This window comes from Neoarius graeffei, chromosome 27 (genome assembly GCF_027579695.1).
Source record: "Neoarius graeffei isolate fNeoGra1 chromosome 27, fNeoGra1.pri, whole genome shotgun sequence".
Lineage (NCBI taxonomy): Eukaryota > Metazoa > Chordata > Actinopteri > Siluriformes > Ariidae > Neoarius > Neoarius graeffei.
The window spans coordinates 9,881,134-9,898,147 of NC_083595.1; the positions used below are offsets into that span (position 1 = coordinate 9,881,134).

The following is a 17,014-nucleotide window of genomic DNA, read 5'->3' on the forward strand; positions in this document are numbered from 1 at the left end:
TGTGTGTGTGTGTGTGTGTGTGTGTGTGTGTAAAATATATGAAATGTGCAAAAAGACAACTGAGAAACTAAAGGAGTTGCTTGAATAACAAAGTAATGTCACTTAGGCCAGAGATGAGTTTGTTGTGATGTCGTAATGCTGTTTAAATCTAATCTTTAATTCTAATCCTAAAGCTCGTACCCTGAGCATCCTTCCTGTACTGTTCATGATGCTGAATATAAAGTCACTAACTAGGCATCTAATGATTCACCCAATTCGATTTGATTCATGATCTTGGGTTCACAATTCGATTTTCCCACAATATTTTTTGAAAAAAAAAATTAAATGAAGAATGTTTTATTACCAAAAAATATTTAAAAAATGTATTCACCTACTCTTTATCAACTTCAATATTCCTTTTGTTGAATTAAAATAAACCTTTGTTTCATTTTCGTAATAACTAACAATAATTAATTACCCATATTTGTAAAGGTTAGAGAAAAATTTAATTGCCTATTAAATAAAATATTCCTTTGATGAAAAATGAAAACGTCAATAACAAATCGGCCTCTTCTTAATAAACTTTTATCAAGATTTGTCCTCCCTCCATTTGCTTGAGCTCTAACCAGAGCTCTGATTTCTTGTTAAATCTATTTGTGCAGTCAATCACACAACAGCTCTTTCCCATTTTAGATCTGGTTTTTGTGTGTTTCAGCATTACTGCTGTGTTACTTCCACCGACAATGAAGTCACCTGTATTCCCGCTATTGTATGTTTTTGTGCCCGCTGTTGTCTAAACAATGCAATTACAGTTCGGAAAAACTAAGAGATTTTGCAGCCTAACAATAATAATGATTAATTTTTTATTTCATCGATTTGAATCATCAAATTTGTATCACGATTTATCATCACACTATATATCGTTACACACCCATTACTAACCAAAATCTACTGTTTGTTATCATTCACCAGTTCTGGAGTACTTCTCCTCACTGAGTCAACGAGCCAAACTCTGAAATTAAAACACATTATAAAATTATACATTGTAATAAACACTCTTTTGCACAAACACACACTTCCTGTCTATCGACTTTCTGTCACAGGACAAAGTTGCAGATTTCAAATATCTGGATGTGTCACTTCTGTAAAATCCACCAAAATAAATGAAATAAACATTCTTCAATTTATTACAGTTTTGTATACAGGAATGATTATTGGAGTAAAAAAATAACTAAAGAAAAGAATAATTTTAACTGTCATGAATCATTTCGCCAATTAGCAGTCTCAGGAGGCATTACACTTTCAAACACTTCACCACAGATATGGAACCAATTTGAACATCAGCCATCTATTGTGACAAACCCATAACATCTGGATTCATCAAAACTACAAGGCTGAAAATAAAATCTGAAGGCAAGATAAGTTTTAAAAACCTGTGCTGTTCTGATGAAAGAGAGGTGACGGTGACTATTTATTTCAGTCTGGTGAAGCAGGAACACACTTACCGTCAGCGTGTCATAATCAGAGGACATGGCTGCAGGGTTCAGGGTTGTGTAAGTCTCACTGGCAGAACTTTTAACATTCTGGGGGGAAATAAAGAGTTTAGAGAATTAAATATGGTATGTCCATGATATGTGCATGGTCACACACACACACACACACACACACACACACACACACACACACACACTAGACGTACTTGCAAAGAGTCATAGTCCGGGGACATCGTCCTGGAGTTCAGTCCTGTGTATGTGTCATCTCCAGGTGATGGAACACGCTGAGAGAAATGAACAGAAATCTTCTTCAGTATTTACTCAGTAACAGATTTATAGGAACTTTATGGGGAGCTTGATGAAGATAAAGCTGTAAAGTGAAAAGTTCTCTCAGTACCTGAACGTCTGTGTCTCTCTCTGCTCTTCTCTTCCTCCTGTTCACACAAATGACATCAAAACATGGCTGTTGAATCTGTTCCTGCATCATTCAGCTAATGCTTAAGACTGGATTAAGTTTATGGTACAGATTATTTGTCATGATGAAAGAATTCGGTTGCTCACTTAATGCACAGAACGGCAGGAAGAAGACCGAGAAGAACGAGTGCAGCAGCTCCCCATACAGCATGCAACTTCCGCACCTCAGCTGAGATAAAGAACATGCAGCACATCAGTAAACACCAGCAGGAAAGTTTTACTCACTGATAAAACACTTGGGGACATGCTGTTAGATGAAAATAATCAGCGTCATGGTGGTATCAGTAACTCGGTAGTGACAGAGTAGTGCGAGTGCAATAATATAAACCTGTGATTTGTTGAGCAGCCAGAACTACTGACAGAGCTGCTGTGAGAGAAAATGAATGAAGAGAATTCAGCAGTGCTGTGGGATAATCAGTTATATCATGTTCCCTTTGTGGAAAACAAGATCCATAATTCACTTAGACAGGCAATTTAATGCAAAATAGAAAAGCATCTTCTTGATAAATGAAATATCCTGATTAAATAGTGATTTTAAAGCTCACACTTTAATCCAAGTTCTTGAAACACATCCAGGTGTGTTGGTGTAGAGTTGCCGTGTCCCAGCTGGTTGTGAGCAGTGCAGTAGTACAGTCCGCTGTCCTGGGAGCTGATGTTGCTGATGCTGTAATTCTGGTCTGTTGTCAGCAGTGTGTCTGCAGTTTCATTTTGTTTAAACCAGGAGTAGATGAGAACAGGAGGGTTTGCATCACTGCTACAGCTCAGAGTCACTGAATCCCCCTCCACTGTGTCTCCAGAGGGAAGAACCACTGCTCTGGTGTTTTTAGGGGAATCTGATTAGAAATAAAACACCTGAATTAGCTGGTGTGTGTTCAGGATCAGCATTTGATAGAGATATAGATGTACTCTATTGAGGAGAGTAAAATCCACCCAGTGTGAAATTATAAATGCTGACTCCTTAAGATTTTATACAGAAGCATCAGATCATTTTTCTTAAAATTTTTTGGATATATTGACAGCGAAGACTGAGAATGCACTTACATAACACATGCAGGTGTGTTGGTGTAGAGTTGTCGTGTCCCAGCTGGTTGTGAGCAGTGCAGTAGTACAGTCCACTGTCCTGGGAGCTGATGTTGCTGATGCTGTAATTCCGGCCTGTTGTCAGCAGTGTGTCTGCAGCTTCATTTTTCTTAAACCAGGAGTAGGTGAGAACAGGAGGGTCTGCATCACTGCTACAGCTCAGAGTCACTGAATCCCCCTCCACTGTGTCTCCAGAGGGAAGAACCACTGCTCTGGTGTTTTTAGGGGAATCTGATTAGAAATAAAACACCTGAATCAGCTGGTGTGTGTTCAGGATCAGCATTTGATAGAGATATAGATGTACTCTATTGAGGAGAGTAAAATCCACCCAGTGTGAAATTATAAATGCTGACTCATTAAAATTTTATACAGAAGCATCAGATCATTTTTCTTAAAAATTTTTGGATATATTGACAGCAAAGACTGACACTGAACTTACATAACACATCCAGGTGTGTTGGTGTAGAGTTGTCGTGTCCCAGCTGGTTGTGAGCAGTGCAGTAGTACAGTCCGCTGTCCTGGGAGTTGATGTTGCTGATGCTGTAATTCTGGTCTGTTGTCAGCAGTGTGTCTGCAGTTTCATTTTGCTTAAACCAGGAGTAGATGAGAACAGGAGGGTTTGCATCACTGCTACAGCTCAGAGTCACTGAATCCCCCTCCACTGTGTCTCCAGAGGGAAGAACCACTGCTCTGGTGTTTTTAGGAGAATCTGATGAGAAATAAAACACCTGAATTAGCTGGTGTGTTTTCAGTATCAGCATTTGATAGAGATATAGATGTACTCTATTGAGGAGAGTAAAATCCACACAGTGTGAAATTATAAATGCTGACTCCTTAAGATTTTATACAGAAGCATCAGATCATTTTTCTTAAATCTTGTTGGATATTTTGACAGCGAAAACTGACACTGCACTTACATAACACATCCAGGTGTGTTGGCGTAGAGTTGTTGTGTCCCAGCTGGTTGTGAGCAGTGCAGTAGTACAGTCCGCTGTCCTGGGAGTTGATGTTGCTGATGCTGTAATTCTGGCCTGTTGTCAGCAGTGTGTCTGCAGCTTCATTTTTCTTAAACCAGGAGTAGGTGAGAGCAGGAGGGTTTGCATCACTGCTACAGCTCAGAGTCACTGAATCCCCCTCCACTGTGTCTCCAGAGGGAAGAACCACTGCTCTGGTGTTTTTAGGGGAATCTGATTAGAAATAAAACACCTGAATTAGCTGGTGTGTGTTCAGGATCAGCATTTGATAGAGATATAGATGTATTCTATTGAGGAGAGTAAAATCCACACAGTGTGAAATTATAAATGCTGACTCCTTCAGATTTTATACAGAAGCATCAGATCATTTTTCTTAAACTTTTTTGGATATATTGACAGAGAAGACTGAGACCGCACTTACATAACACATGCAGGTGTGTTGGTGGAGAGTTGTCGTGTCCCAGCTGGTTGTGAGCAGTGCAGTAGTACAGTCCGCTGTCCTGGGAGTTGATGTTGCTGATGCTGTAATTCTGGCCTGTTGTCAGCAGTGTGTCTGCAGCTTCATTTTGCTTAAACCAGGAGTAGATGAGAACAGGAGGGTTTGCATCACTGCTACAGCTCAGAGTCACTGAATCCCCCTCCACTGTGTCTCCAGAGGGAAGAACCACTGCTCTGGTGTTTTTAGGGGAATCTGATGAGAAATAAAACACCTGAATTAGCTGGTGTGTTTTCAGTATCAGCATTTGACAGAGATATAGATGTACTCTATTGAGGAGAGTAAAATCCACACAGTGTGAAATTATAAATGCTGACTCCTTAAGATTTTATACAGAAGCATCAGATCATTTTTCTTAAATCTTGTTGGATATATTGACAGAGAAAACTGACACTGCACTTACATAACACATCCAGGTGTGTTGGCGTAGAGTTGTCGTGTCCCAGCTGGTTGTGAGCAGTGCAGTAGTACAGTCCGCTGTCCTGGGAGTTGATGTTGCTGATGCTGTAATTCTGGCCTGTTGTCAGCAGTGTGTCTGCAGCTTCATTTTGCTTAAACCAGGAGTAGTTGAGAACAGGAGGGTCTGCATCACTGCTACAGCTCAGAGTCACTGAATCCCCCTCCACTGTGTCTCCAGAGGGAAGAACCACTGCTCTGGTGTTTTTAGGGGAATCTGATTAGAAATAAAACACCTGAATTAGCTGGTGTGTGTTCAGGATCAGCATTTGATAAAGATATAGATGTACTCTATTGAGGAGAGTAAAATCCACACAGTGTGAAATTATAAATGCTGACTCCTTCAGATTTTATACAGAAGCATCAGATCATTTTACTTAAAATTCTTTATATAAATTGACAGAGAAGACTGAGACTGTACTTACGTAACACATCCAGGTGTGTTGGTGGAGAGTTGTCGTGTCCCAGCAGGTTGTGAGCAGTGCAGTAGTACAGTCCGCTGTCCTGGTAGTTGATGTTGCTGATGCTGTAATTCTGGCCTGTTGTCAGCAGTGTGTCTGCAGCTTCATTTTGCTTAAACCAGGAGTAGGTGAGAGCAGGAGGGTCTGCATCACTGCTACAGCTCAGAGTCACTGAATCCCCCTCCACTGTGTCTCCAGAGGGAAGAACCACTGCTCTGGTGTTTTTAGGGGAATCTGATGAGACATAAAACACCTGAATCAGCTGGTGTGTGTTCAGGATCAGCAGCTGATAGAGATATAGATGTACTCTATTGAGGAGAGTAAAATCCACACTCACACACTGGAGGAGAGAGGAGACTGTCATGGCCTTCAACAGCACAGCTGTAACTGACCGCACCACTGACTGCAGCTACAGAGCAGGAGGCAGATTTACACTCAGACACACGCTGTCTGTTCTTGTACCAGATGTAAGTGGGGTTGTGAGACAGAGTGCAGGTGGTGGAACAGTTCAGTGTCTTTTGTCCACGACCTGAGTCTGATACCATAATCTTCAGATCTGCAAATAATAAATTCAGTTTACTATTTTGATCTATTTCATCAAAGTAAATGTATAATTAAGTGCATTACCTGTGACAGACAGAGAGACTCCAGGTTGGCCGGTGTAATCACGCCCATCGGTGTAGAATCTGAATCTGTATGTTTGAGCGTCTCTCTCTCTCAGGTTAGTGATTCTCAGACTCCAGTTATTCTGGGAGCTCTGTGTGTGCTGCACTCGGCCCTGATACTCCTCATCCTCTCTCACATCCACAGCCTCACCAGCAGCCTGCTCTTTACTGAACCACAACACTTCAGTGACCTTGTAATTATTAGGGTATGTGTAATAACTATGTATCTCCACTGATGAGCCAATCAGAGAGCAGATATTCTGGGTGGAGTAAGTCACACTCCAGCAGCTCTTCTCATCAAAAACACCTGAAACACACAAAAGTAATTTGAAAAGAAATCTAAATTAATGCAAAAGAAAAAAACAAAACATCACTCAGTCATGAATCACTGTATGTGAGTTTATTGTAAACTAACAGAAGCTGCCAGTGAGACGATGACAGAGTGAGTGAAGGTTAAAGTGAGTTCTTACAGACAGCAGGAGAGCGAAGATCCTCATGTCCTCTTACAGCGCAGGAGTAGCTGCCTGCATCCTCATTATAGATATAATAATACTGACTACTCTGGTCCTGCTGAGGAAGAGGCTCTCCGTTCTTGTACCAGATGTAAGTGGGGTTGTTAGACAGAGTGCAGGTGGTGAGACAGCTCAGCATCTTGTAGGTGGGAAAGTCTGTTACTGTAACCTTCAGCTCTGTGAATAATAAACATGGTTTAGTGTTATTTTCAAATGTAGAATGTTTTATCGTCAACTTCCTGTTTCTCCTGCAGCATTACCTGTGACAGACAGCTCATAGAGAGCAATATATATATATGAACAATGAGTTTGTCCAAGTTTGCCCGCTGGCGGTGCCCTCTGTCCGGGTCACCGTGTCCGGAGTCCCTCCGTTTATTCCCAACGAGGCGCTGGAGCGAGAACTGAAGCGCTTCGGGAAATTGGCGAGCGGATTCCGGACGGTGAGTTTGGGCTGTAGGAGCGATACATTAAAACACGTTCAGTCTCTACGGAGACAAGTGTTTGTGTTTCTGGACTCCCCGACTCAAACACTGGAAGCTTCCTTCCGTGTTAAACACGAGGAAGGGTTTTACATGGTTTATGCGAGTTCGGGGAGCATGAAATGTTTTGAGTGTGGGGATGTGGGACACAAGCGGGTGGCGTCCTCACAGACAGCGGGGAGCAGAGCCGGCTGCTGCCGCTGGGACTGTCAGTGAGGAAAGGGGAAGGAATGGGACTGATAGCGGGGGGACTGCGGAGACTGACCGTGGGGAGGGGGACAGCGGGGTAGTTGATGTGAGTGACCGTGGGGAGGGGGACAGCGGGGTAGTTGATGTGAGTGACCGTGGGGAGGGGGACAGCGGGGTAGTTGATGTGAGTGACCGTGGGGAGGGGGACAGCGGGGTAGTTGATGTGAGTGACAGTGGGGAGGGGGACAGCGGGGTAGTTGATGTGAGTGACCGTGGGGAGGGGGACAGCGGGGTAGTTGATGTGAGTGACCGTGGGGAGGGGGACAGCGGGGTAGTTGATGTGAGTGACCGTGGGGAGGGGGACAGCGGGGTAGTTGATGTGAGTGACCGTGGGGAGGGGGACAGCGGGGTAGTTGATGTGAGTGACCGTGGGGAGGGGGACAGCGGGGTAGTTGATGTGAGTGACCGTGGGGAGGGGGACAGCGGGGTAGTTGATGTGAGTGACCGTGGGGAGGGGGACAGCGGGGTAGTTGATGTGAGTGACCGTGGGGAGGGGGACAGCGGGGTAGTTGATGTGACTGACCGTGGGGAGGGGGACAGCGGGGTAGTTGATGTGACTGACCGTGGGGAGGGGGACAGCGGGGTAGTTGATGTGACTGACCGTGGGGAGGGGGACAGCGGGGTAGTTGATGGAAGTGTACAGTAGTGTGGATGTTGTGACTGATGGTGTGCAGGAGGGCAGCAAAGTGACTGACAGTGTGGAGGTGAACAGCAGTGAAGCTGTTGTGACTGACCGTGTGGAGGGGGACAGTAGAGTGACTGATGTGACTGACAGCGGAGAGGTGAACAGTGGTTGGCCAACGCCATCTGAATCTGCTCCACCCGCTCAGGTTGAGTCTGGAAGCTCCGCGCTTGGAGCTACAGATACCGGAAGTAGTGTTCCAGTGGAGCTGATGGAGGCTGAACAGAGCAGGGTGGAGCCGGGAGAGGTCAGTGTGGGGGGTCTGAGCAGGACGCCGAGTCTCCGGTTTTACAGGAGGCTGTCAGACCCGACAGTGAGACAGAAGAGGTGATAAAGCCGGACCGCTGTTATGGTGACAATGTGACTGACATGGACTGTGACTCTGACTCTGTTTCTATAACGGACAGCAGCTCTCAAAGCGAGGACCTCTATTCATTAGAGGAAATTCACAATTTTTTGGATGAAACTTTTGGAAAAAAAAAGCGAATGTTAAAGATTATTTTCCCAATGTTGAAAAGTTTATTAGATCAGTTACCACACTTCAAAGAGTTGTTGGAATGGATTTACTAGATGGAAAAAAACCCACATTATCGGTTAAAAAAGCACGTTACTGGTCTGAAGAAAGGTTTAAAAAAGTCCAAAAGTAGAATGACTAAGAAAATGAAACTTAGAAAATAAAAGTTTTTGATCAGACCCTCCAGGATTTCGCAATGTTGCGATTTGCAACTTCAACGCAAATTCAATCAATCCCCGCGAATTCAGGGCGGTGTTGCAATTATATCCAATCACCGCAACTTTCCCACAAATTTGACCAATCGTTGGCGTCGTCTTGAGCTGACATCGACAAACTAGCGAGCAGTGTTGCCAGATTGGGCGGTTTCCCTCCCAATTGGGCGGTTTTAAGTGAATTTTGGTGGGTTTTGAACATATTTTGGGCTGGAAAACGTCAGCGGTATCTGGCAACACTGTGTGCGAGTCAGTGTTTATATAGGCTTAAATTCTGTTACTGAAAGTGTGTTATGTTTACAGTGAAGGACTGTGTGCACTTTACATTATTTTTTACTTAATACAAGGAATTAATGGATGACAACATTTTTGCCAAAATGGTATTTTATTTTCCATTGTTTAGGCAGCTTCAGCATCATACTGTGAGGTTCTATTCAAATTGTTTTTTTTTTCTTCTATGAAGCCTGAGCCATTTATTTTATTAGTTTATAATTATTGTTTAATTTAGTTTTCAGGAGAGACTGCCTGCACACAGTACTAGTATTAATAGTTTTTTTTTTTCTTACATGAAAGCTGAGGCATTTATATTATATTTTAAGGTAACTTCATGTTGTGCTGTGAGGTTCTATGCACTTTAACTTTTGAACCAACAGGTGCATTTGGATAAGTAAAGCCTATTTTTCTGCATTTTTGTAGTCCTGGTAATCTTTTATGTTGGTAAAGTTGTTTATAGGACCATTTCTCAGTGTCTTTGTTCTTTTAATCAATAGTTTTTCAGTAATAACTTAATATTTAACATATCACTCAATTTTAATCACAAAAAGAGAAAATCACAGCAATTTCTCGAAACTTTCACTTCCTCCCATAATGTAATCGCAACAAAAACCTAAAAAACACTGCAACTTTCATCGCAATTTTTTGGAAAACCCCCCGCAACATCAGACATTTTAGCTCGCAACAATCACAAAAAAGGCCCGTGAAATCCTGGGGGGACTGTTTAATGACCGCACAGCACTGGTTGTTTTATCTCTACTGGTTCTTTTTATCTGTCTCTTTACGTTTCCGTCTCTTATCTTTCAATATGCAGGGTTTAAGAGTCGCGTCTTTCAATATAAATGGGGGAAGAGATGAACAGAAAAGAGTTTTATTATCTGAAGGAATTAGACAAAAAACTGGATATTATTTTATTACAGGAAACCCATAGTGACGAGTCGAATAAAATAGCCTGGGATTTATGGTGGAATGGACAATATGTTCTTAGTCATGAGACAAATTTTAGTGCAGGAGTTGCGATTTTATTCTCTCCTGTTTTAGATATAAACATCGTGTCCAGTACAGAGTTGGTGAAAGGTAGAGTTCTTATGGTAAAAGTTTAAATACAGGATTTTACTCTTAGTTTTATCAATGTTTATGCACCAAACCAAGGCTCTGAATGTGAAGAGTTGTTTAATTTATTAAAAGAGAAGTTAAGTTTTAATGATCCAGGGGAGTGTGTTTTAATGGGGGGAGACTGGAACTGCTGCACAGACTTTACATTCGATAGCACTGGAGAGGAACCACACATTCACTCCTCGTCCATTTTATCTCACTTTTTAAAGAGAACTGATCTGGTTGATGTGTGGAGAATGAAGCGCTCTTCAGTCCGACAATACACATGGGTGAAAATGTCTGACGGTAGAGTCTGTGCAGCAAGGTTGGACAGATTTTATATTTCTGCACCTTTTATTTCAAGAGTTATTGACTGTCAAATCTCCCCTGTTGTTTTTACAGATCATCACTTAGTTTTAATGGAGCTTTTTTTTTTTAATCTCCCACGGTAAAACCAAAGTCCTTTTGGCATTTTAATGTTAAGTTATTGCATGATCTTAATTTTTTGTAAAAGTTTTAAATTATTTTGGATCTATTGGCGATCCAGGAAGGAAACTTTTCACTGATGAAGTGGTGGGAGGTAGGAAAGGCCCAAATTAGAGTGTTTTGCCAGCAGTACTCTTCTAATTTCACAGCTAAAATCCAGAGAACTGTCCAGAAACTGGAAGAGGAAATAAGAGAGTTGGAAAAAAAATTTCTTTACCTCACAAGCTGATCAACAAAAAAATGATGGGTTAATTTTTAAAAGGCAGGAACTCAACTCCCTTCTGCGGGACAGAGCTAAAGGAGCACTCGTCCGAGCACGTTTTACTAGACTCCAAGACATGGATGCACCAACTTTTTTCTTTTTTAATTTGGAGAAATCTGCTGTTCAGAGGAAACAAATGGTCTGTCTTTGTCGTTCTGATGGAAACATCACTACAGTTCCAGCTGAGATGAGGAAGCTTGCAGTGGAGTTTTATACAGATTTATTCAGCGCGGGTAGCTGTGACATGGACTGTGCTGCAGAGCTTCTGCAGGGGCTTCCTCAACTGAGCTTAGAAGACCAGAACACTCTGAACGCAGAAATCGTTTAGATGAGCTGACAGCTGCGGTGTCCCAGATGGCACCAGGCAAGGCTCCAGGACAAGACGGTCTTCCTTCGGATTTTTTTAAACACTTCTGGACAATACTGGGACGGGACCTTTTGGCCATTTTTAAAGAGTGTTTTAAAAAAGGGAGACTTCTGGTTTCCTGTAGGCGAGCAGTTCTTTCACTGCTGCCCAAGAAGGGAGACCTAGCTCTTTTAAAGAACTGGAGACCTGTAGCTCTTTTTATGCACGGACTACAAGATCCTCTCCAAGGTTTTATCAAATAGATTAAAACATTTTATTGATTTATTTATTGGTGCAGATCAGTCTTCTTGTATTCCAGACCGGTCAATGTATGATAATTTATTTTTAATAAGGGATATATTTGATGTTTGTAATTTGTATAATATCCATGTTGGTATTTTATCCATTGATCAAGAAAAGGTGTTTGATCATGTGGATCATGGTTTTTTCTTCTCCACCTTGCAGGCTTTTGGAATTGGGGGGAGCTTTTTATCCAGGCTCAAACTATTGTTTTGTTTAAAAGATTTGGGGGGGGGCTTTTTCCACCTTTATTGGATAGGACAGTGTAGAGACAGGAAATGAGCAGGAGAGACGGGAAGGGATCAGGAAACAACCTCAGGTCGGAAATCAAACCTAGGTCCCCAGATTTATGGTATGGTGTCTTATCCACCTGAGCCACAACACCCCGGCTCAAACTATTGTATAATCAGTGACGGACTGAGCGGTCTGGCATTTGGGCACATGCCAGAGGGGCCGCGGCCCCGACAATGCCCATCGCGGCCCCGCAACCGCATTGCCGCGGCCCACCCTCAGCTACTCGGTCACTACGTGCCTTCGTCGTCTTAAAAATTCCACCCTATTGACATATCAAGCAAGATATGTTCGCTATTTATACCACTTACAACTCCATATATTACAGTGACAGTGGCACCATGATGATGTGTTTCAGGTTTTACATTAGCCTATTTTACTTTGCCGGGAAATTTCTTCCTACGATGTAAAAAATGTGCACCGTTTAAAATAAAACAAATATATCTGTATTTTGTATTTGTTTGCGACAACTGAAGTAAAGCACTGCCTTGTGGGAATTTAATTTAGCCTACCGCCAAACTGACAGAAACAGAACGTTGAAGATTCAACATTCTGTAGCCTACTTCAGTGTTGTGGTAGTGGTCAAGTTGATGTTGGTCAAAGTAGAAGAGGAGATAAACGGACGGTAGAGGTCGGATACTTACCATAGTTTAGTAAAATGAATCGAGGAGGCACTAAACGACACAAGGGGGGAGTGGAGAAAAAGAGGGAAAAATTGAAGAGAGCACTGCTGTCGGGGGGCGAAAAATGTGCGAAACTGGATGTGTTTTTCATCTACTGCAGCCTCAACTAGCAGTGCTAGGCTTGATGTTGGCGAGTAGGTAAGACACTTTTTTTTATTATGGCTGGGTTGAGCATTGATTTCCATGATTTTAATGCAGTTGTTTAATGCATGGGGCTGACGTCTGCCACTGTTACCTGATGTGCTTTGTGTGTGTAGCCCATTGTTTTGTTTTTTTATTCTGCGCGGTTCTGTGCTGGCATGTTGTGGACTAAAGTCACGATTGATGGGTTAATCTGAGCATAACGTATGGCACTGCACGTGTCCATAAATGCTTAATGTATAAATGCTTCATGTGTGGTGGCGTTGTCAGACCTAATTTCAACATCAACCATAGGCCTGCTTGTGACCGTGACACTCTCTTGCGATTATGACACCCCCCCTTTTTTTTTTTTTGGTTCAAATGCGTTCCACGGTCTACGGGGCCGCTTGTAGGTGCAAAATGCCAGGGACGTTTTTTTTATCCCAGTCCGTCACTGTGTATAATGAAGCCTGCTGTTTAGTAAAGGTGGGGGGAGGGTTGAGCTGCCCTGTGCCAGTTAAAAGAGGAATCAGACACGGCTGCCCCATCTCAGGCCAGCTCTACAGTATTGTCATTGAACCTCTTCTGTGTAGGCTGAGGAGCAGGTTACAGGGCCTGGGTCTCCCTGAACTGGCTCAGAACCACTCTGTAGCCGTTTCAGCTTATGAAGATGATGTTAACGTTTTTATCCAAGATCAGAGAGATATACAAGAATTTAAAGAAAGCTTGACTGTGTATGAAAAGGCCTCCTCCGCTAAAGTTAACTGGGACAAATGTGAAGCGTGTCTAATAGGTCAGTGGAGCCTAGGAGATGTCCCTGAGCTACCCAGGAAACTTAAGTGGGGAAAAAAGAGGCATCAAAGTTCTGGGAGTGTACTTGGGGTGCGAGGACTTCCAAAAACAGAACTGGGAGGGAGTGTTGGAAAAGGTGAGCGCCAAGTTGTCGAAATGGAAATGGTTGCTTCCCCAGCTGTCCTACAGGGGTAGAGTTCTGATAGCCAATAACCTGGTCGCCTCTTCCCTTTGGCATAGACTGATTGTGTTAGTGCCACCACCAGGCCTCGTGAAGGACATACAGCGGCTCCTGGTGAACTTCTTCTGGTCAGGTCAGCATTGGCTGAGGGCACCAGTTCTGTATCTTCCTGTGGCTGAGGGAGGACAAGGCCTCATGGACATTCCATCAAGAATTGTTGCCTTCAGACTGCAAATGGCGTAGAGGCAACTTTATGGCTGCAGTTATTGCTGGGTGGCGTCTGCTCAGCTGCTCCTGAAGAAGGCTGGCCGGCTAAGACTGGACAAACAGCTGTTTCTTCTAAAAACCGCTGAAGTTGACCTGACTGGAATAACACCTTTCTACAACGTGCTTGATGCATGCAGGACGTTCAACAACGACAGGGTTCTAAAGAAGATAGTGGACGAGGTCTGGCAGTCCCTGTCTGTACCACTCAGGGTGTACACCCAGGACCATACCCTGGTTGACCTATGGCATGAGGACCGAAAGTACATCTTTCCTGCACTAAGCATCAGACCTGCGACTGAAGAGTGGCGAGAGGAGAGAGGGCTGCTTCTGTCCCTGAAAACACCAGTGCTGGGCAACTTCAGCTCATGTGGGAAGAAGCAGCTGTACTACAGCTGTGTAAAAGTACTGAACTTCCTCTCTTTGGTCGAAGTCAGGGAGTCGAGGTGGACCCAGGTTTTGCTCCAGAATGCACCCCTAAAGGCTGCTGGAGGACTCTATACAAGCCACCCATTGGGAAACGGACGGCTGACCTCCAGTGGAGGATCATACATGGAGCGATAGCCACAAACAGACACATGGCTCACCTGGATCCCAGCACTGGGGAGGACTGTCCCTTCTGTCACCAACAAGAAACCCTAGAACACTTGGTGTCTCTTTGTCCTCGGCTAGTGGGCCTACTTAAGACATTGCAAGAGTGGGTGGAACACCTAGGGGAGAAGTTTTCCGTCCCTTTGTTTGTGTTTGGGCTGAAATACACAGTCAGGAAAAGACAGACTCTGGTTTTAATGATTTTTTTAAATTGGAACTGCAAAACGAGCAATCTGGAAGACCAGAAAGAATCAGATGCTGGGCCTGGGATGGACGGATGTGGTTCAGAGCCTGAAAGGTTTGGCTGCATCTCGTCTTAAGGTAGAGTATGCTTTTTACAGACTAATCAATAACCTGGATACTTTAATAGATCTGTGGGGTTTTAGACAGGTTTTATGTTCACTTGAAGAGGATGGTGCACTAACTCTCAACTTTTAATGTCCATGACCTGAGTCTGATACCATAATCTTCAGATCTGTAAATAATAAATTCACTTTCTTATTTTGACCTATCTCATGAAAGTAAATGTATAATTAAGTGCATTACCTGTGACAGACAGAGAGACTCCAGGTTGGCCGGTGTAATCACCCCCAGTGGTGTAGAATCTGAATCTGTATGTTTGAGCGTCTCTCTCTCTCAGGTTAGTGATTCTCAGACTCCAGTTATTCTGGGAGCTCTGTGTGTGCTGCACTCGGCCCTGATCCTCCTCATCCTCTCTCACATCCACAGCCTCACCATCAGCCTGCTCTTTACTGAACCACAACACTTTAGTGACCTTGTAATTATTAGGGTATGTGTAATAACTATGTATCTCCACTGATGAGCCAATCAGAGAGCAGATATTCTGGGTGGAGTAAGTCACACTCCAGCAGCTCTTCTCATCAAAAACACCTGAAACACACAAAAGTAATTTGAAAAGAAATCTAAATAAATGCAAAAGAAAAACAAAACATCACTCAGTCATGAATCACTGTATGTGAGTTTATTGTAAACTAACAGAAGCTGCCAGTGAGACGATGACAGAGTGAGTGAAGGTTAAAGTGAGTTCTTACAGACAGCAGGAGAGCGAAGATCCTCATGTCCTCTTACAGCGCAGGAGTAGCTGCCTGCTTTCTCTTTTGGGACACTGTAATACTGATTACTCCGGGTCTGCTGAGGAAGAGGCTCTCCGTTCTTGTACCAGATGTAAGTGGGGTTGTTAGACAGAGTGCAGGTGGTGGTACAGATCAGCCACTTGGCGGTGGAGCTGAGTGAGTCTGTTACTGTAACCTTCAGCTCTGCGAATAATAAACATGGTTTAGTGTTATTTTCAAATGTAGAATGTTTTATCGTCAACTTCCTGTTTCTCCTGCAGCATTACCTGTGACAGACAGCTCATAGAGAGCAATATATATATATGAACAATGAGTTTGTCCAAGTTTGCCCGCTGGCGGTGCCCTCTGTCCGGGTCACCGTGTCCGGAGTCCCTCCGTTTATTCCCAACGAGGCGCTGGAGCGAGAACTGAAGCGCTTCGGGAAATTGGCGAGCGGATTCCGGACGGTGAGTTTGGGCTGTAGGAGCGATACATTAAAACACGTTCAGTCTCTACGGAGACAAGTGTTTGTGTTTCTGGACTCCCCGACTCAAACACTGGAAGCTTCCTTCCGTGTTAAACACGAGGAAGGGTTTTACATGGTTTATGCGAGTTCGGGGAGCATGAAATGTTTTGAGTGTGGGGATGTGGGACACAAGCGGGTCGCGTCCTCACAGACAGCGGGGAGCAGAGCCGGCTGCTGCCGCTGGGACTGTCAGTGAGGAAAGGGGAAGGAATGGGACTGATAGCGGGGGGACTGCGGAGACTGACCGTGGGGAGGGGGACAGCGGGGTAGTTGATGTGAGTGACCGTGGGGAGGGGGACAGCAGGGTAGTTGATGTGAGTGACCGTGGGGAGGGGGACAGCGGGGTAGTTGATGTGAGTGACCGTGGGGAGGGGGACAGCGGGGTAGTTGATGTGAGTGACCGTGGGGAGGGGGACAGCGGGGTAGTTGATGTGACTGACAGTGGGGAGGGGGACAGCGGGGTAGTTGATGTGAGTGACCGTGGGGAGGGGGACAGCGGGGTAGTTGATGTGACTGACCGTGGGGAGGGGGACAGCGGGGTAGTTGATGTGAGTGACCGTGGGGAGGGGGACAGCGGGGTAGTTGATGTGACTGACAGTGGGGAGGGGGACAGCGGGGTAGTTGATGTGAGTGACCGTGGGGAGGGGGACAGCAGGGTAGTTGATGGAAGGGAAGTGTACAGTAGTGTGGATGTTGTGTCTGATGGTGTGGAGGAGGGCAGCAAAGTGACTGACTGTGGAGGTGAACAGCAGTGAAGCTGTTGTGACTGACCGTGTGGAGGGGGACAGTAGAGTGGCTGATGTGACTGACAGTGGAGAGGTGAACAGTGGTTGGCCAACGCCATCTGAATCTGCTCCACCCGCTCAGGTTGAGTCTGGAAGCTCCTTGCTTGGAGCTACGGATACCGGAAGTAGTGTTCCAGCGGAGCTGATGGAGGCTGAACAGAGCAGGGTGGAGCCGGGAGAGGTCGGTGTGGGGGGGTCTGAGCAGGACGCGGAGTCTCCG

The 17,014-nt window shown here is 44.4% G+C and overlaps 1 long non-coding RNA gene and 1 pseudogene across 1 annotated transcript; both read right to left on the reverse strand.

The window, feature by feature from the left end:
• Positions 1-940: 940 nt before the first annotated feature.
• Positions 941-7,058, reverse strand: LOC132874800 (B-cell receptor CD22-like; annotated as a pseudogene).
• A 7,790-nt stretch (positions 7,059-14,848) lies between these two features.
• On the reverse strand, positions 14,849-15,629 carry LOC132874920 (uncharacterized). Its single transcript, XR_009651728.1, has 3 exons — positions 15,463-15,629; positions 14,957-15,301; positions 14,849-14,885 (listed from the first exon to the last, which is right to left on the reverse strand). It is a non-coding gene; the product is annotated as an uncharacterized LOC132874920 (long non-coding RNA).
• Between the last annotated feature and the right edge of the window lie 1,385 nt (positions 15,630-17,014).